Source organism: Rousettus aegyptiacus, unplaced genomic scaffold (assembly GCF_014176215.1).
Source record: "Rousettus aegyptiacus isolate mRouAeg1 unplaced genomic scaffold, mRouAeg1.p scaffold_m13_p_16, whole genome shotgun sequence".
NCBI classification, from domain to species: Eukaryota; Metazoa; Chordata; class Mammalia; order Chiroptera; family Pteropodidae; genus Rousettus; species Rousettus aegyptiacus.
In genome coordinates, this window is record NW_023416291.1 from 3,459,051 (window position 1) to 3,480,916 (window position 21,866).

A 21,866-nucleotide genomic window follows, 5' to 3' on the forward strand; every position below is an offset into this window, starting at 1 on the left:
CAATCTTTGTTGAAAAGATTGTAGATCTTTTCCCTAAACTGTAGTCCTTTAAAGGTAGATGCCGCGCCCCCTCTCGGACCTCGCGTGAGCAGAGTCTCTGCGGCCTGGCGGGAGCGGAGCGAGGCAGCCAAGACGCCGGGCGAGGCGCGCGCGCTGCGTGCGTTCCCCGGCTCCACGGGCGAGCGCGCTCTGTTGGCCGGCAGGTCGGGCGACACCGTCCCCGCGCGTCCGCCGCTGGCGCCCTCGGGGAGGACGCCGTTCAGGTTTTGCTGTGCCCGGGCCCTTCGCAAGCCCTGGGGGTCCGAGCAGCCCGTGGCCAGCCCCCTCTTCCCGGCCTGCCCGCCCCACTGGTCTCTCTGCCTCCTTGGCCCGCGGCCACGTGTCCGTCGTCTGAGGACAGAAAACGAATGGAAGTGAGGCCGGTACTGGTAGGGCCGGTTTATAAAAATCTTCACTCACAAGTCCTCGTTTTCTCCCCCTTCTCCCGGCCGAACGCGGAGACTCGCAGGGTCCTGAACGCGCACGGAGCCACCTGCGTGGCCGTGGGCAGAGCTGTCCACGCGCCGGGCCCCCTGGAGCTGACTGCGCGTGAGAAACAGATGACCACGCAGACTCGCCGAGAGCTGGGATGTCACCTGGAACAGCACTTGGCCTCGCTTACCTCGACCAAGTCAGAAGTCAGGAGCTTGCGGTGGAGAGCTGGAATGAGGAGAACTCCAGAGCAGGTGGTCGTCAGATTCCAAGGGTGACGCCGCGGACGCAGGGTGGCTGGAGAATGCGTTGCGAACACCGATGCCTGCTGATGACTCAGCGGACAAGCCACATGCCTGGTGGGAAACCCGACTCCTAATGGTCATGGTAATGATGTGGGCTGGCCGCGCCGGCTGTCTTCGGTGATTTATTATCGGAAGGAACTGGCTGGTTTTCAAATAGAAATGAAAGGAAATGCAGAAGGTTCAGGGGTCAAGGACTGCTTCTGACCCACTGTGGTAAGAAATACACTTAAAAAATTTATCGTGAGTGACTCAGTAAGATTTTTCAGTTAACTGGAGCGACTGTCCTGCAATAAAGATCAGATTAAGGGAGGTCGAGAGGTTTGCCGGTTATAGCGGCGAGTAGGTATCGCTTACCTTGACTAATAGTCACCTGCACATTAGATCTTTCAACATAGTCATCCTTGGATTTAACCGAGATATGTTCACATGCTGCTGACTTCTGCATCAGGTAGGTCCTGTCGTTTTGTGTAATGCTCTCCCATTCACCACACATCTACACCCCGTCGGGTTCACATTGTGGCGTCTCTGGATTCACATCTGAGAGAGGAAGGTAGGGGAAATGGGGTTGGCAGAGGAAGCAGCACAGCCGTCATGCGAATTGCAGGATGCGGCTCCTACGTAGGGACTGCCATCCAGACAGTGTCCCTTCGGGGCCAAAGTGGCTGGGCCTTTGTCCTCTTTGGGGCTGAATGTCAGGCCTTTGTATTTCTGCCGCACTCAGTCATCACAGTGGCTGTTACCACCTGGGGGTGATGGTGACTTGGGCAGGTCCCCGCAGCTGAAGACCGGGCAGGAGCCAGAAGCTGGTGCCCTCTGCTGACCTCGCTTCAGGGGGCTGGGTCATCACTTCTACCACATTCACCTCCTGAAGCTGGCATTTCCCCGTACTCAACTTTTTCTTTTTTTTCCCTCTCAATCTTCCCATTATACTGGTTTTCCATTCTACTATGCGGTAGGACTCTCAATGGTTCTCCGTTTTTTCTTTTCGTTAAAAGAAGTGGGCAGTGCTCGATGTCTGTGAAGAGTAGAAAAGGCGCCTTGGGACAAATGGCTTTTGATCATCAAGTAATTCCTCAAGGGGTTGGTTCCCTTTAGTTATCAAATTTCATTGGCATACCTAATGTATTTGACATCTGAAGTGAATCGGTTTTTCACATCCCTTCCTCTATTTAATAAAATTACTTTTAGTAAATTTCATAAAAATGAAGTAAATAATAATGGACAGGTTTTAAAATTGAATTTCATATGTGTAAACATGTAGCTTTAAAATACAAAGAAATTAAAAATAGAATAATTAAAGATGAACCAAAACAAAATAAAGGAAAAAATAAAAATAGAAGGAAATAAACAACAAAAATAAATAAAATAACTATAAAGTATAAAAAAGAACAAAAGCACAATTAATTCAAGAGTTTCCATAGCTACCTAACACTTTGAACTTTTAGTTAAAGTCTTACATAATAATTCTGTAAATAGTTGTGTGGTAACTAATAAATGAATTATAAAAACAACATCTGTAAAAACTAAAATTTAGGCACGTACTAACATATACCTTTGAATGAATTAACAAAACATGATATAGCCATATAAAGGCTATTATTTGATAATAATAAAGAACGATGGACTGAAACGTGCTGTATAACAGATGAACTTCAAAAATACTCTGCTAAGTTAAAGAAGCCAGATGCAAAATGTTGCATAGTATATAATTCCATTTATATGAAAAGTCCAGAAGAGCAAACCTACAGAGTTGGAATACAAATCAGTGGTTGCCCAAAATGTGGTGGAAAAAGGGGCTGATTGCGAATGGGCACGAGAGACCTTCCAGGAGAGATGGGGGTGCTCTCAAACTAAATCGTGATGATGTTTACAAAACTGTAAATTTCTGAAGAAACATCATTTGCTTAAAATGAGTGATTTTTATGGTTTTAATATAAAAAATAGTTTTGCCTCTAAAGGAAAGTGAACAGTTAATGGTCGTTAATTAAAAGAACCATTACTTTAGCTTTTATGATGATCTAGTTAGAAAGAATAAAACTAAAAAAAGTCTATTTAATATATATATATGTGACATATATATCTATATATCCATACGTGTGTGTGTGTGTGTGTGTGTGTGTGTGTGTGTGTGTGTGTGTACACCTCCCGGATTACAAAATTGGATGTTAACCAAAATCTAACAGAATCAATAAAATATTTAGTCTCTAGGAAAATTCAGAGTAACAGCTCTTTTCAAAATTGTTAATTAAGGAGAAGTTACTCTACCTGCAAAAAATAGTCTAGCAGAAATTAAAATTGGAGAAATTTTTTCCTTTACATTTATTTCCAACTCCAAACTAAAATATCTAGAAATATGCCAAATGAGATGTGTAGTACCTAAATAAAGATGAAAACTTTTCTGAGACATAAAGGGTCATTGGAATAGATACAAAGTTACTCTATATTCTTGAGTAGGAAGAATCGGTATCGTAAAGATATCAATATATCTAAATTTATTTATAAATTCAACATGATCGCCATTAATATAATGCTTACATGATATTTTTTAGTGATAATATAAGTAAAACTCATCTGGAGGGATTGTCATACAATAATATTCAGGATTCTGAAAGAGAAAATTATTAACAAGGAACTGTTTCTAAAATATATATAATAAAGCAAGAAAAGTTAAAATTTCTTAGTCTTTACAAATGAATAGCAGCAAAACACAATCTACGAACAGTCCCAAACACATATGGAATTTAATTTATAACAAACTGACTAAATATTTAGGAAAAAATTAAGTAAACTTGGATCTTTAGCTTACTCCTTATACCAAATATTTAAGCATTTAAAATAAAAACAGAAAAATTCTAGAAGAAAACAATTACAACTTAATTAGTTTAAGAGCACGAAGGGATTTCTTAAGGGTTCTTAAACCCAGGATTCATAAAGTGTCCATGAAAATCCAAAGAAAACCATTTGTCTCAACGAAGTAAACTTCTGTTTGGTGAAAAGAATTGTCAACAAAGAAAACACGACTGACTTTTTGGGGGGCAGGAAATTGCAACTGGCAGAAAAAGTCTAATTTCCTTGATTTACAAAGAGCTCAAATAAGTATCATCATTGCAGTCAAAAGAAGATCATTCAAATGAGCAATGAATTAAGAGTATATATTTAACAAAATAATCATGGACCATGAAAAAAGAAGGTCTCTAAAAATGTTAATAATGTTCATTTTTATCATTTTTGCTTTGTGTTGCAGATTACGTGCCAAAGATTTTACTTTGTACCTCGGGCTGCTTTCTTTCAAATGTCCCCTGTTGATATAATACACACAAAATGTCCCTGCTTCCTTAGTCTTCTGAGTTGCTACTTTCTCATTTTTGTTGCTGATTACAAAACAACTAAAGAATAAGAAACACATGTTTTCTCTATAACTGGTTTCAATTAGACTTTTGGTAAAACAGAGATGATTGTAATTACTCTTTCATTATCTTTAAGAATCTTCTCAAGCTTCCTCAGTTTCTCAGACCCTTCCCAGGCAGAAACAGAGCATCAGAGAGGAAGCTTCATTATCTGGTGGCTGGCTGATTAGGAACTGGCTGCCTGGGCTCCATCTGCAAGGAGTTGTCAGAAGAACACAGACTCCTCGTTTTCAAAGAAGCCTCCCCAGTGTGTGTGTGGCGGCCTTATCGTCTTCCTATTCCATCTCTGAAATCTCCACCCTTGGGGTAAGGAGTGTGCACTCACAGACTCACAGATGTCATCCAGGAGACCCAGTACACCCCACGATTTTATGCAAACATTTGGTGGGTTTTTTTTTTTTCTGTTTCTTTCTTTTTTTTTCCCTAGGGAACAGGGTCTAATGCTTTTATAAGTTTCCTAAAGTTGTCTTTAACACTCTCTCACCCTGCCAAAAAATTTAAAAACGCTGCCTAAAAATTAGAATCAGAACTTTGGCTCCAGTAATAACGGTTTTTGTTAATATCTTGTAGGCCAATGGGTCTTACCCAGGGAAATGAAGTCTACACAAAGTGCTGCGTATGATGGGGAAAAAAGGGACAGTTCTGCCTACTAGGATTTCAGAATTAAGTGTCCATTCAGTTTGTCTGATGAAAACATTTCCCATGGAACAGCGTTCACACCAATTAAGAAAAATGTAGAACTAATATGGAAAGTCTGTGGCTAAAGAGACTGACTGCGTTCAGTTTGGAGAGGCTCTGTGGGCTGCGTCCTCATCACTGCGGGTCTTTCACACACACACCGGCACCGTCCCTTTGCCCTGTTGACGTTTGCTCTCCCCGTCACCCTGTAAGGGCTCTCCCGTTCCTCCCACAGCCTTGGCGAGCTCCTGCCTCTCGGCTTTGCTCCTACCTTTCTCCTCTTTGCCTGGAACGTTTTTACGTAGATATTCAAATGCCACTTTCCCTAAGGCACATCTTTCTCTACCAGCCTAACGTTTCATGCTTTCTAGCCCTCTTCCTGATTCATTTTTCTCCAAGTCTTTGTTACAATCTAACATACTATACATATTATTTATATATCTTGGTTATACATTAGAATGAAAACTTGGAGATAGGTTTAGTTTTAGTTTTTTTTTTTTTTTTTTCACTGCCATATCCTGAGTGCTTGGCACATGATAGGTGGTTAGTTGATATTTGTCAAATGGATAGCTGGATCTTATCAATCAAGGTAAATTTGATACTTGCTACTTGAATAGAAAGGGTGGAACTGGCTGTTAGAAATTATGGGTTAAATTCCTAGTCCTCCATTTGCTGGCTGTTACGTTAGGCAAAACACTTCATTTTCTGCATCTTTCAAATGAGGCTGATGGTACTGCCTTAACTATGTTCAGGATGTGAGGAGGAGCGGACCATCTATAGAGAAAGTTCATTACTGGCAATATTTAACCTACGATTATTTGAATTAAAGATCAGATTATAGCATGGGCTTGCTTATTTCCTATGTATTTTCTCGCTCAGGATACTTGAATGTGTCAAACTCAAAATTATTAATGGTTGATGGAGGATTTCTAGTAAGGGGACATGTTTTCTAACTTGGAGACCATCTTCAAGGTCAGCTGGCAAGTACAACTTTTCCTTCGAGAGGGAGCCTCGTTCCTCCTTCCCAGTGGTTCTCACCTGGGTGGACTCCACTCTCGGGCTCAGCAAGCTGGACTTTGCTTGTGCGTCACAGGCTGAGTTTCCTCGGTGGGAAGGTGTGGAAGTGGTAGCTGGCGAGCCTTCTGGGAAGCGAGAGTGTAGCAAGGAGAACATAGGCCCTGGCAAATAAGAAGACATAAAGGAATCTCTGCTCGGTACTTACTGAAACGCAGACTGATAGAACAAAAAATATTCAGTAACTGCCGCTTTAGCCAACTGCATGTTTTAAGGTCTACATAAAGGATTACAAAATTATACAGTGCAAGAAAGACATGACTTTGGCTTCTTGATTCTTCTTCAAAGGCTAAAATGCAAACAGAAAGCCATGGTGATTGTCAGTCTGTTTCAATGAGAATTGCAGGGGCTCATATCCAGGTTTGCTTTCTCTGAACATTTTTTTTTTTTTTTGTAATTAAAATTATGTTTCTAGACTCCCACAAATACATTTTATGAAAAGAGAAAAGAGTGATAATTATTCCGGTGATCTCAACTCTGTTTTTTTTTTTTTTTTTTTTTTTTACTAGAATAACAATTCTCTTTAAATGATCTAATAGCAAACTGGATTCAATTCGGATCAGAATAAATGTGGGGAAAACTATAAGTTTAGATAGAAAGTCAGGCAATCTGAATTATATAAATCAATATTTATACATTGATCCACAAAACAGTTGTAGCAACAATGTACTTGGAGCTAACGTCGGCATTTAGTAATTCTGAATAATAAGGGGCCTTCTTTTCATAGAAATGAAAACCACAAGAATTCTCAGTTCCAAATTCTTTCTTTTTCTTTTGTGGCTAATACTGATTGAAGAAGTCCAAGGAATGCAGAAAATGCTATTTTCTAAATAGGCTTATTTCTTTTCTTTTTAATTTTAAAGGAATATTTATTTTTTTTTTATGTAGTTACATACCCGAAAGATCAAAATAGAGTTTTAAAAATGGATTATTAAGAGCAAATGTAATTTTTGGCCTCTGATTTCAAACAGAAGATGCAGATGAGTGAATCCAAATAAAGTTAAATTCAAGGATGCATGCTGTGGATGTCTTTTGAAAGACTGATCTTTACATTGCTTTTTATATGACTTCTAAATGTGAAGCTTTGCACACTCCAGTGCACAGAGGCTTGAAGTAGCCTGCCTGCCTTCTTAACTAGAGATTTGCTGTGCTTGGCTATTTAACATAATAACATTAAAAGACATTGTTCTTTCTTCTCTCCACGTTGAGGAAGCCATCAATGAATATTTAATTTGTGGCAGTGCTCAAGAGATCTTAGGTTCATTTAGAAAAGACTGCATCTCATTATTGTATTAATATCTGGCGAATGTGCCTTATCGCCTTGTGTCTGCATTTCTGCTGTTCACGTCCTTGTGATAAGATTCCTGGGCAGAGCAAGTATTCGGGACGTAAGCCCACAGGGCTGCCTGGCAAGTTTATTTTGGGAAGGAAATAATCAATTTAGAGCTATTACTACAAGAGTCCTTATCGAGCTCATTTCCTCATCTAATGCTTCACAAGCTAATATTACATGTTTCGTAGGAACTTCAAAGGAACAGAACTGTGCTTTGTAGGTTTTATTAATGTGAAGTTTCTCCGAGGGCACCCAGTGTCAGCCATAACGTGGCTGCAGTCCACAGGCTGGCCAGCGGCCATGGTAAAGGCTCTACCAAGGACGGCGCTGCGGGAGCCACAACGCTGGTAATGGGCCACCGGGCCGCAGAAGGAGCAGAGCTGCGGCTGGGCGGAGGGCAGCCCTGGGCCCTCACTCCTGACCATTCTGCGCCTCCCCTGCTCCATCATGGTTCATGTGCTGAAGATGGCGGCCGAGCCTGAGAGCAGGAGTCAAAACCAGGTACAGAGCGCGTCTGGTCCACACCCAGGTGACAATAGTGAGATTGTTCTATTTTTTTTTTTTTTTTTTTTTTTTGGTGTGACACATTGAAATGCAGGCCCTTGTCCACAGAGAGAAGCATTTACTGTTACAAAGCAGAACAGCGGAAAAGAAAACATTTAGGCATGGGCTTGTCAGGCACTTGAAAGAAGGAAAACAGAGTTAGCTTCAAGGCGAGCGCTTTGATTCTCCCAAAAATTCTTAATTAGAAATAGGAACGATTACGTTTATCTGCCAAATCAAGACACGTCGGTGCCCATTTCAGGACACTGCAGCGTGATGGCCTTTTGCCCCTCAGCGTGGGAGTGTGTCCCAGCGTTCCGCATGTGCCTCGGCTCACGGCCACTGCGGCCGGCCAGCAGTGACCCCCCCGGGACGGTGGGGATCCTTAACTGCCACCTTCACGTGCCCTGCTGGCGCACGACCCCTTCCCCCTTCCAGACCACTGCCATTCCGCTCCCTGACCACCACCCCAGGAGAGCTGCTTTTCCATGTGCCGATTAAACTAGTTCCAGAAAAGTCTCCGAGGAGGAGCAGTGCGCCTGCTCGGCCCAAGGGTGTGTAGACACCCCGCTGAAAACGAGCGGCAGCTGCACCCCCGGACCGGTCCAACGGCCGGGCCAGTGCACCCAAACACCCTCCGAAATCTGGCTAGTGCCTTAGGAAAACCAGGTTGAAAATACGGAAATTACAGGAAAATCATTAGCAGTTGTTTGGTTATTTTTCTGTGTCAATAGACATTTGTTTAATATTTTAGATATTTGAGCAGGACTGTAAGGGCTTTTGTTTAGCTTCCTTCACATTAAAAATAGCTAGTCGAGCAGCCAGCTTTTCCGAGTAGGGCTATAAATTAGGAAGTGAATGGAGAAGAAACTAGTATGGAACCTCTAAGTAAAATAAACCTTCTGATCCAATTTCAAGTCCGCGAAGGGAAGAGATACATCATAAGGGAGCCTTGCTTTTGTCTTACAGTTAGCTATCAAAATACCTCTCTGATTAATATCTGCTTAGCACTCAAAGCCTTATTAAAAAGTGGTATTTTCATAGGAGAATCTTCTTTGCAATTAATACAAAGATTGCAAAATTCTAAACAAAATCTATGACAGGACATTAAAGATGGAAAGTATTTTTTTTTAAAAAAACAAATTTTTATGTTACAAATCCATGCAATCCTATGAAGGATGTGTTGGAGTAGTTGTTCTGGAACTCAAATGCTATAGAACCAGGTCAAATATATATATATATATATATATATATATATATATATATATATATATATATATATTTACTGTGAAAGTCAAGTAAAGGAACAGGCAATATCAAAAATATACTTTCTTCCAATTTTCTTTTTGCAATAACTTTTTTTTTTCTTCCATTTTTCTGTAGGAAATCTAATGCACTATTTGGTTTGGCACAGACACACGTTTAGGTTAAGTTTAGTGTTTATCTGGTTTAATAATTCTGTATTTTGCGGTGTGCTCTGTGAAATGGCTCAAACATCCAGGCGCTCTTCCGGTCAGGGTGGCTGGGAACGGTGGCGTATTCCTGTCTCCCAGACTTCTTCTTTACTGGGCTCGATTATATTTTAATCTCATGGGGCTTGTAAAGAATTAATAGCCTTAAGTCACCAACCCCCAAATCCTCTAGGGACAAGCGGACACGGCTCGAAAAGAATCACTGCCTGAGCATCCAAGTTTACTCCTGGATGTCCTTCAAAGGTTTCGACTTCCTTTTGAGTTTCATTTAAATCTTAGTATCAACACCAGTCATGAGCTCTTCCTTTCTTATATTTATAAATAACTTATATATTATTTAAGATGAAGTTATTGTCCATAGACTCTTCTGATTTTTATTCCTCTTCTTTCGCTTATCTCTATTTTTATCCCTGATTCTTTCTCTTGGAGCAAGTAGAATGCCTATAATTCCTGTCCTATCTTGTCGTAGAATGCAGATTTACCCCATCCAGTGCTTCCATGGGTGCTGGGTACAGGAAAAACATTACTGAATTTCCTCCCAAAACTGAAATAACTCATATATATCTTTTTAGAATTGGGTATGCATGTCGTTTCTGTATTTATAAAATCCACTGTAAGATATATTAGGGTACTACAGAAATTGCCTTTTTTGTAGGTACAAAATGGCCAAATATTGCCGGTTTCACCAGATTCATGAATTATGTCTCACCTGCATTTATTAGAGATGCTATACTGATTCCCACTGTTCTTCACTTCAATAAAACCGAAAAAGCATAAACATCTATTTTGAAACAAATATACTTCGCATCCTCTCCATCCCAGCTTCCTGAGGAAACCACACTAAATTAACATCATTTTACATGTTTAATTCCCTGATGTGCCATTTCACAATTGCATATGGTTTTTCTAAAATGTCAATTGCTTTCAGTTGTTACCCTAATGGATGGAAATTCATAACATCACTCGCCGATTGTAGCTTAAGTTTAGTAACAAAAATGCCCCAGAAAAAAAAAAAAAAAACATGCACGTATATTTTACAATGAGATAACTATGAGTGCTTTAGCATCGTGGACTGGCCTGTCTGATAATGCCACATTTCAACAACTTAATGAGCAAAATCCAGTTTTCTCACCTGCGGTTTCGATGATTCATAGTTCCCTTCCTGCCGCTGGATCAAGACCATATTTTATTTACGAAGAATCCTGTTACACCTCCCCGCGTTCCGTGGAGAATTGCTTCCAGCAATGTTCTTTTTTCCTGTTAACACCTGTACGGAGCTGTTGAGGAAATGGTTTTCAAAGCGATCCTTGAAAAAGAGATTCTTGTCTCTACCTTAATGGAGGGAACATTTCTTCCAAACAGGAAAGACACCACTTAAAAAGCCAAACTTACTCATAGTCGCAGCTACACATTTATTTTTAGTTATATTAATAAGATTAATTGCTTTCCAGAGTGAAAATTTCTCACGTGCACGGCACACTGAAAATTGAACCCATGGCTCAATATAACAATTCCATGTCATTTATCGAAATATATTCATGAGTTCATATGTTTCCTACGCTTGAAGAAAAAATAAATTTAATATAGAATATTTTTTGTATTGGTACTCAGTATTTATAGTTGCTAGATTTTCATTAATAATCTTGAATCTTTGTGAATGGTCAAAATAGTTTGTGAATGTGTACCAGATTCATCCATCCATTTGTCTGTCTATCTTGTCCATCGATCATCCATCCCTCATTTTGGATATTCTCTAAGCGAAAATATTTGAGACTTTAAGGATTTAGAGAGAACACATCAGATTTTCTGCAGAGCTAAGGAAAAAGCAGGCAGGTTGGCAGCAGACTGGAAAATGGAGTTTGGAGCATAATTCTACATTGGTCGCTCGGAGGATGTGGCCATTAAAACTCAGGAAAGGAGAAACAGACTAGAACACATCGTTTGCTGAAAGAAAGCCCATTTAAAAACAAGAATTACTGCAATTTTACTTTTATAAACAGATGTGAAATGCATCGCAAAGGCGCTCAATAATTATGTCCCTCCAGAAACAGCCAGCACACACCACAGAAGCCCTTTGACATCTGTCTCTGCTTTTCTAACAGGAAATAAATCTTAGTAACAGCTGAGAGATAAAGTCGGGATCTTCAGAGACCAAATACCCAAATCAAGGTCTATAGAATGAAAAAATAAGATATGTTAAAAAAAAACAAGAAGCTTCTCTAGAAAAAAACACGACTGATGGAAAAAGCAACACATTTAAAAATGACAATAAATGTGCGATTGATTCAGGAAGGAAAAATACAGGATTTGGACCTAAACACAATGGGGTTAAAATGTCTAGCTTTGTCTATCGTTGCACCCTAAGGCAGACTAAAGGTTTTCTTACAGTTTCTTCAATCGTCAAGTGGACCTGAAAGTTTTCTTGAGAATTAAAGGAGGCAAGATATGAAAAGCAATTAGGATTTGCCTGAACTATGAAAAGCACTCAATGTTTATTAGATTCTTTCTTGGTATCACATTTGGCATGAATTCCTAGTAAGCTTTGGTCAACATGATTGGGCACACAGAGGCCTATTAAGCGCACTTCATAAAATTATTGAATCCTCAGGACTGGATTGCTATTTTAAGTTTAGACTTTCAAAGACAAATACAAGTACACCAACAACTTCTTCCCCCAACTGCTTTCCCAGGCAGCTTTCTCAATCAAAGGTGTGCGTGTGCATTTTGGGCAAAGTATTATCTTGCCGGGAAATCGGCATTCCTTATATTTTTTCCGAGTGGAAGAGAGGCGGGAGGAGGAACTGAAGAGAATCCTTACTTGATACCTCAAACGTGCAGATGTGACTAAAGTTAAGGGCCTTGAGATGCGAAGATTATCCTGGATTATTTGGATGGGCCTGGTCCAGTCATATAAATTTTAGAGTAGAGAACTTTGCCTGGCTACAGTTAGAGGCAAAGACAAATGGAAAGCCAGAGAGATGTGACGTTGCTGTCTTCGAAGATGGAGAAAGGAGGCCACAAGCCAAGGAACACGTATAACTTTTAGAAGCTGGAAGAGGCAAGGAAAAGGATTCTCTCTGGATGCCTTGCCCTGAGCTCAGCGAGACCTTTGTCAGACTTCTGACCTGTGGCATCATGAGATAATAACCCTGTGTTGTTTTAAACCCCTAAGTTTGTGGCAGTGTGTTAAAGTGGCATAGAAAGCTAATGAAGGGGGATAAAGGAGAGTAACTGCCCACACGCCCCTTCTCCTGAGTCTCCTAACTCCTCCCTCTCAGCAGATGGAACCATTTCTCAGCTGCTTCTCAGCTTTCAGAGACATGCTTTGAATTTATGAGCATTCGTGTACCATGTGTCACGGGTTCTAAGGTACATTTTCCCCCCACTTTTTAACTGTGAAATTGGGACACATCTTACAATCAAGGGTTCTTAAAACTGAGTTATTCTAGAGGATTTGCACTCGCTACTGCCCATCACCTGAATTGCTTCCAGCCTGAGACCGCCCCACATGATCGAGGTGATAAGTCTGTTTTTTGAACCACGCCGATAATGTGGATTCATTCTGCAAACCTGCGAGTACCGGTCTGTGCTTGGAATGCCAGGCGGAGGTCATTTTTCTTCCATCCAAGCAGTGTCAAGTTTGAGACATGCTGGCTTTCCTGCTCATCTCTGCAGGGGGTGGGTTACTTTTCATTTATTTACTCTTTAGCGAAGATGTAGGCATTGGACGACCCAGCCCCTTAGACTGGATGTAAGGTGCTACGTACGGGAATTTCATTCAGTGGGAAGATCTGTGCTTGCTTCTGCGCTGCAGTCTGTGAGGATAAAAGGTTCTGCCAAGTTGTTGGCTGAAAGAGAGACAGCAGGGCATGACTATCACCCCTTATTCTCCGCTACTGAGTCTCAGTCTTAGGCCGTGGCCAATGTGAGTCTCGTCGGTAACAGCGAGGACTGTTGACTTTCGTGCGCTTGGACGCTGGCATGTACGACGAGGGGGGAGCTTTGGCATGCCATCCGGACTGCTGCCCCCTTCACAGTCCTCCAGGGTGTCGGTCCCCTTCCCTCGCGGCTCTCTTCTCTTGGATCCACGTTCTAGTGCTCACGTATTTCTCTTCTGTGGTCAACTTCATTTAGGTGGAGCACCCCGCCGATGCTTCCCAGGAGAGGGAGGAGGAATAACCTTTCAAGGATAAGTTAGGTCTTAAAATGCCTCTGTTTTAATCTTCCTCTATTTGATTGCTATTTTGGATGAGGATAGGAATCTAGGTTGGAAGTAATTTCCCTTCAGTGTTTTGAGAGAGTCGCCATATCATCGTTAACTCCTGGTGGTAATAGGAAGACATTCTGATTCTCCATCCTTTGCACGTGACCTGCATTCTGGGATAATTTCCTTAACTTCATAATGTTTTTAAATTAAAGTTTTAAAAATTTTATTCTGTTTTGCCTATATGTTTTAAAACGTTTTTTTTTTTTCTATAGTGCTTTACATCTTACGAGCTTGTTTTTGTTCTCTAAATATTTATTTTCTTAGAGGATGTCCACCTTGCTTCATGGATATCATTTATTATTTTATCTCTCTGCTGATATTAATGACAGTTATTTTAAGAACTCTTTAAAAAATATTTCTGCATATTTTCCATTCCTTCCAAATTTTGTTTATTCCTTCGGTTGGTTTGGGAGAAGATTTTCTCAGATGGCAATTCCAGGTCTCCAGTCGTGATTACGAACGGGGGAGTAAAATGGATTCGTCGCACTGGGCATGTGGATGAGATGGCCAACTTTGAACTTCATTGCAAGGTGATCCAGAAGGACGAATGACGGCTTCTGCGTCATGTGATTCCATGCTTTCATTCAGGACTCGGGGGTTTAACTGTGCCTGGAAGCCTCCTTTTCAGATAAGTTCCATTTTATCTTTCTCAGACATGAAAACTTGGGATTTCTTCATGGATGCAGAAAGAGTAGCCACCCAAAGTCATGGAATAGCAGAAGGCATGTTGGCCGGTAGGGAATCTAACTATTCCTTAAGCATCTTTCTCCATCTTTCGCTGCTATGAACAGTTTCGTTCTTTTATCTCAATGCGGCATTCTATTTTTGTTATTATTATTATTATTACTGTTTTTGGTGAGTGATACTATGGACACAATTTGGAAAGTGTTGCCTTAAGCAGCTTTTATTCCCAGAGAGAAAGAGTGCTTTGTTCAGCCTATCCTTAAAACTGAATAGTGTCAATTTTCTGTGCATTCCATGGATGGGGACTGGGGGAGGGGTGTGATTCATCTAGGACACATTTGGAACGTTGTTAGCAGAACTGGGAAGCATGAACCAACAAATGGCCATTCAACGCAGTGGGAGAGGCCTGGTTCCATTCTTCGTTGTCAGGAAATTGAGGCATTCTTGTGCTCTCGAAATAAAACGTTATAGAGCTTAAGTTTGAAATGTTTCTGAATACATAATTGACAAAATATTTGTAAGGTAGCTGCCTTTTTGCATTGTAATAATTAAATCTTGCGACAGTCTTCCAGAAAAAGACAAACTAACTTGCAATAAAATAAGAAATTCACATCAGTTGGAAATAACAAGGGGACGATAACGAGCGAGAGGGCTCGAGGTGGCGTTTTTCGACCAAGGGTCACCCCTGTGTGCAGGCCTCTGCTCCGAGGGCGCGACAAGTACTTGGTGATTTCTGCGTTGCCTTCGTTTATAGGCCTGGGACATGCTTTTAACGGTCTGGGGGACCGCTAAGAAATTAGTTCCTTTGGGTTATTGCAAATAAGAAGATCCGATTAGTCAATTATCCCTTTGTCTGGAAGAAGCCATTAACTTTGATGAAGGAAGCTGTCAATGCATTAAAAGGTACAACTGACTGAAAGGTGAGAAGAAACGCTGACAGGTGTGATAAACATGATGCACACCTGACAAGACACAGGACAAGGCCAGCGAACGGCTCATAAAGCTGAGTCGGCAGGAGGATAGTAAAGATCCTTCCTTTCGAGTGCTTTGACTTTTTGCTAAGCATTTATATATGGAGACGGGGTCTACTAAGGAAGGGGGGCTGCACGTTTTACTAGATTTCGCAGACATTGGTCTTGTTTAATCGTTCTTTATTGTAGCACTAAATCTATTAAATTCTCATAATCTTTTTCCTTTTCATAAACATTTTCTCTTACTAAAATCAGATGTTTGCCCTTTCTCAGCCCCCATAATTGTTTTTGACAAGTACTCTATCTCTTTTAGAGTCACGCAGAATTGGGTTTCTGTTGCAGTGAACGGTGACACGAGGTAATGATTTAGACATAATTACAAAGAGAAAGTGACCCCAGGATGACAGCCCGACGACATCCCCTCGACTGAGAAACGGCGTAGCTACCGCTCCATAACTCCTCCAGTGGCAGATGATTTCATCCCATGACCACTATAATGATAGTCGTTATTAATATAAAGGCCTAGAAAGCGTTCGGGACTTATTTCGCTTTTAAATAAGCACCCAGACATTTGGATGCTTATTCAAAGTTTATCTGAACCTCATGGGTCTGGAAGACATTTAAATTCGTGATCATTTAGTAGCTTCTTGCAAAGATTGGTAGCTCTGGGTCGCTTTGGGAGACGATGAAACCAGACCTCTCGGTCACTTTTCACAGTAGCCGGATGCTTTCTCCTCATCCCGTCTGATGAGACATCTACACGTCTGTTGTTTGTGTAAGACTGGCCAAGTGCGGACTTGGGCCTTGCGGCTAGACCCTCATTGCTCCTGGGCAGGGCTGCTCTCTCTTTTTACCCCTTTATTAGCAATGTAATGTGAGCGGCCGAAACAAGTACAGCAGATGCTTTGTGGCTTAACGTAATGGAAATTCATTTTTCACTCGTATCAGGTCTATGGGGCAGTCAGGGTCCCCTGTCTGAAGCACATAAGGATCAGCTTCAGGAAACACTCAGCATCCAGAATCATGCTCAGCCTTAAACTCCAACCTTCAGGCAAGAGGAGAGAGAGTAGAGAATCTCATGGGAGAATTAAAAAAAAAAAAAAAAATACCGCTCCGGTCAACTTTCTACGCACCGGAACTGAGTCTCAGGGCCCTGCCCAACATCGGAGGTGTTGGAAAAGTCTCTCCTTGCCAGAAAGCTGCTCATGAAAGAGGAGAAGCATGGGCATCTGGTGGGCAGTTAGCAGCCTCTCCGCAACCTGTATGTGACTCTTAACTCTGGAGCTAACGACATGTGCACCCGTGTGACAAACCACCTTGGAAATAAGTCTCCAGCGTTTGGTGGACCTTCATTTTGGGCAGCCATAAAAGTCCCAAGCATTTTTACTCCCAAAGTTTCAGGCACAGTGAAAAGATCTTTACATTCCCAATTGCCTAAAGGTCGTAGGAGTGTCTTCTGCCCTCAATATGGACCAGGGCCGTGGGCGCTGAGCACAGTCCCAGCCCTGCCCGGAGTCTGCAGACAAGGTAAGGATGCTTTTCAGCTTCTTGGCGACTTGAAGGTCTCCATGAATTCTAACTATTCGCTGGCATGTGCCGATGATTCATGTTAAAGTAATTACCTTTGGCAAACAAAATGAATTTTAAATAAATGTTAAAAACTGAAGTTCTAATGGAATGAAATTATTATTATTTTTTGTATAAGCCATATGACTATTTTTCTCAGCTCTCTCAGTAATAAAACTAATATTATTAATAGTAATGTTACAGCCAGGTACCTGACCTTGCTCAAAGCGCTTTAGCGCTATTAGCTCCTTCGACCCCCACAGCCAGGCTGCGAGGCACCGTTACCACGCCAGATCCACAGACGAGAGCCTTTGGGCACAGAGATTTGTCCAGTGTCGTGTCTTCCGGAAGTGAGAGCGTTGGTGTTCTGAAGCCCGGAGCGTGGCTGCAGAGTCCAGGAGAGCCACCACCGCGCTGGACTGGCTTTCCCTCTGTTCCTTTACGCTGGTTAGATCAAACCCACTGCTGCTGTGAACATTTGTTTTCTGTTTTATGAGAAAAAAGTCTATGTGCTAAGCTGGGCCCCATGTTAATAGAAGGCACTTCTATTTCTTACTCTGGGGCCCTGATTTACAGGGTTTGGGGGGACTTGGCCCAGGAGGCGCTCCTCAGACGTCTGACGAGCTGGGCAGAGAGGTCAGCATGCTGTTGGGAGGGGTCGGCTGAAACTGGCGCACATGCTCACCGGCCATATAAACAAAACAGCCGCTCAGGGATGCCGCAGTGCCTTCGAGTTAAGGTGGGCCTAAGAGCGTGCGATGCTCTTCACGGCACCTCCCCTCTCGGTCGCCGGATTCGGCTGCCCGCCCCGCCTCGGGCCCTCTGTCCACGCCCCAGCATAGAACGGCTCTCTCTCTCTGTCCTTTCCAGCCCCTCGCTCCTCCTCGAAGCACCCCAGTCCATTTTGTCAGATGGAGTAAAATTTAAAATTTTTATAAGCTCTTGGCGACCTGTGGTCTATCACATCTTTTCTCACTGTGAAGTGACCTGAAATATGATCACGCATTTGCCGTAACATCTTTTATTCTGACATTGCTGTAACTAAAACTCGGTTTTGAGGGGGAGGGGAATCAATATTTCCGACTTTAAGATTTTTAGTCTTCCTGTATTTTAATACACCTCTCTACTAATTGCAACAAATGGCTCGTTTATATTTAACGTCATTACTGACATATTTTGTCTTAGGTTCTACCATCTTTTTTGCGTGATTTGCACGACCCGTTTCATATTGCTCTTTCTGCTTTTTCTGCTTTCCTTTGTGATTGTGTGATTTTTTTTTGTCTCTGAATTTTCCCCTCATACTCTGGTTGGAATTTATAACCTTTTATTCTTTGGTAGCGACTCTAGTAAATACTTGACACTTCATTTATCAAAGACGAAGTTACGCGGCACATTTTTCTCTGAGGGGGAGTCGGGATTCAAAGCCGGACGGGCGGCCTCCGGGCTTTATTCTTTTACACCTCTTTCCATTTCCATTTGCGGATTGAGAAATTAAGGTCACATCCCATAGCCGAACTGGGACCTTGCTTTTCTGATGCCCCAGGTCAGGCACATTCCTGAGTAAGATGGAACTTCCCTCAGAAGCCTCACCAGATCATGAAGATAAAATCCATTATTTTGAGTAGAAAGAGGCTCAGAATTTCTTATTTTATTCATTATAGAGTCACTTCAGAATCCCATATGTTGTTTTTGTTTGAGCAAAATCTGAAGCATATTTAAAAAAAAAAATGCCCACTGCTGTGTCGCCTCTTTGCTTTGCTCGTTTTCGACGTCCTGTTGAGAAGCACCGCAGAAGCCCTGCCCTGCGCAGGGGCACGGCTGCTTCCTGACGCACTCGGCTCAGGGACACAGCCTCTGGGCTACACTCTTTTGAAACGTTCCCGCTGAAGCGAGCGCCTGTTTTGACTTTGGGATTTTGCAGATGCTTTATGAGCAGGTCCCATGTATTAAATTTTGTGGAAATTCAGCATGTTTCTCAATGTGAGGCATCTAAGAAGTTCCCAGATTTAGGGCCATTAGTGTATTAGCTGGGATGAAGAGACTGCTGTTTAATTTTGTTTCATTCTATTGTTTATATGTTATATGTTTACTCTTCTATGCTTTGTTTTTTATTTTGTCTGGGTTTTTGAAAAGTCTCTACATTTAACATTTTGAGCAATTTGATTTATATATATAATTATATCTTGTGGCTACTTAAATTGAAGACACATTATAAATATAAAGCAAATAAAGATAAATGTATGATGTGTTCACTTCTGACAGGAGAGTACCCCATGCTAAAATTTTCTGCTTATTTCAAGTCTCAGAATCACGTCATATAACATTAAAATATTGGAAAGACATTTAGATACCATTTCCAAAGATTTTCTCACTGTACTGATGAGGAAACTGAGGCCATGCATGTTGAACAGATGGGTCAGGGGTGAATTAGTCCTAGAACCCTGATTTCCTCAATCCTGATACAAAGCCCAGAAACATATGTCACATGTCTTAAACCTAATGGTTTCACACATTAAGTGTGATTCTGAAATATTTAAATGTTCATATAGGTCCAAAATTTTAGTTCTTCCTTAGGTGTCCAGAAGTTAATCTTGTCTCAGAATTTCTTACTGGGCTAAAGGACTTGCCAGTCACATGCTAGGCACCAAGGATTTAATCGTGAGAAGAACAAATGGGATCTCAGCCTTCAACGAGAATGAATCAGGCAAGTAGATGTGAAATTACAACTGATGCAAATATGCACCCCCTTTTCCCAACTCATGGCAGTCACAGATCTTTCGAACTTCAGCCTGAAGTTCCTTTCTTGAGAGAAACTTTCAGGCTCTAGTCACATGCCCTCCTTCCTTTGTATGTTTTTGTTCACTGTGTGGGAGGTCACATATATTTGAGTGTGTGAACTGGACCTCAGAGGGCCTTATAGGCCATAGTAAGGACTCGGGGTTTTATCCTTATATAAGGGAAAGCTTTTCAAGGGCTTCAATGATATCTGTGTTTTGAAAAGACTGCATGGCCATCTTCTTGTAAGGCAGCATGCATGCATTAATTCTATTAGGCTAACATGTTTTTCTTTCAAGGTTTATTTTCTAATGGATCTTCATTTATTGAAATTTTTTCCGTGAATTTTTTTTGTGTGTGTTCTTAGTTGGTACTTAAAGAGCATTCATAAAATCAGATGCAAATATCAGTGATTAGAAATATGGACATGCTTTCAAAATGTAAGCTCTAGATATACCCAAGTAGCTAGGTGAGAGCTCTCATAATTGGAGAGCTTCGATGTGGGAATCATTGATGCATATTGTTAATTAAAAACATCTGTTTATAAATCTGAACACTGTAATACAACATGACATAATGGGAACTGCTGAAAACGTGAGCGATGCTTTATGGATCTGACCGTAAGGAAGGCGTTGTGTTCATGTGGGCTTTCCCATTAGCTGTAGATCTCATACATACAGTCTGAAACAAGTGAATGGTTTATTTTCATGCACAGTAAGGTTTAGAAGGAGAAACCATTGGACACAGAAGTCAGTATTAATTTAAAAAGATGTCGTTACCACTTCGCGGTGGGCAGGAAAGTTTCCTTCACCACCACGGGAAGAAAGCCAACTTGACTATTTTGCGACATATCAGAAAGTTATCAAATTGTTTTTCAGCCTTTCATAGAAGAAAAAAACTTTGGAAAGGATTCAGGGTATCGGATATGCTTTAACTTTTTTGGTCGTTTTTCAAGGTCTCAGATATTGACATCATGGATAGTCTCGTTCTATTAAGTCTAATTTAAAAATCTACCAGATTTTTTTGTTTTCTTTGGCTCTAAAAGTAATGCTAAACAGGCAGTATGTCAATTTTCCTCTTCACTCTAGAAATGGTTAAACTACGCATTTAATGCAGATTTCAAAAATGGGATGATGTTTACCTGAACTTCAAGTGACAAAACAACTTTAGAGTGTCACTTTATTAAAATTGGTTTTAAAATTGTTAACTGGCAGAGTCTGGATTGTATATGGGATCTGGTTTGTCTGAACTTGAGAATACATTCTTGAAGTTCTTAATATCATTCTGATAAAAAAAATGGTATGTGAACCCACCTTCTCTATATATACTTTCATTAAAAAACATTGTCTGTTGCATTAAATTAAATAAACTTTGAATGTGGGCAGTTGTGTGATTTTGAAAACAAATGATAACGACAACAATCACTGTCACTTCCTGGGTACTACTAACTGTATGGTATGTGTTGTTACTTATATATTACTTGATTTCATTTTACGACCTATCAGGTGGAGTCTAGCATTACAGGTGAGGACCGTGTTGGCCGAGCAACTGTTCAGAGCTACACGGCCGGTGAGGTTGGGGCCACACCGAGGCATACCGTCACCTTGGCTCGATGTTCACCTTGAAAGATCATCGCAATTTATAGTAAGTGAAACTTATTGCAATCTCTGCCCCCTCAGGAGGTGAAGCAGCTAGAGGCATGAGAAGTTCACGCTTTGCTTTTCGGTGGCACATACTTAAGCAACATTAAAACAAAAATAGTGTAAATCAACACGAGGGGGAGAGTGAGCTTCAATAACTTTTTCCTTTAAAAGTGCCCATATATTACTCAGTTTTGACGCACACTGTACTGGTCCTATCCAAGTTCAATATTCGATGATGATGTGATTCTGTTGGCTGCGGGTTTTGGTCTTATAGGAACCATTTCAAATTACTTCAGTGGATGTTGAGTAATCCTACTGCACTAGGACAGCGTTAGGCTGTTCATACACCGGAGACGGGGTTTATTAAACTCATCCACACCCTGCGGTGTTCGTTATGCACGCTCCCTTTGTCTTGTGAAGGAAGTTTCTGCATGCGGGAGAAGGGTGTGAGGAAAAACAAAATCCTGGCCTCTGCCTGTGGGATGATTTCAGCTGAGACAGGACAACGTCTGCCAGGTTAAAGGCGCCAGCTGCTGGCCTCGCGGAGCGATCCCAAACAGCGCCTTCGGTCAGGAGAGCAAGGAAACTGAGCGCTGGTGGACCAAACTGCAAGGATTTTACAAAGACTAAACATTGCTACCACGCTGACGCTTGACCAATATGGAGGACGTAAATCA

The 21,866-nt window shown here is 41.3% G+C and overlaps 1 long non-coding RNA gene across 1 annotated transcript in view; it reads left to right on the forward strand.

The window, feature by feature from the left end:
• The first annotated feature begins 2,076 nt into the window (after positions 1–2,076).
• LOC118612411 overlaps positions 2,077–21,866 on the forward strand; it is a 36,962-nt gene continuing 17,172 nt past the window's right edge. Inside the window, exon 1 of the long non-coding RNA XR_004954836.1 lies at positions 2,077–21,190. This is a non-coding gene — a long non-coding RNA (uncharacterized LOC118612411). The remainder of the gene's footprint in view (positions 21,191–21,866) is intronic.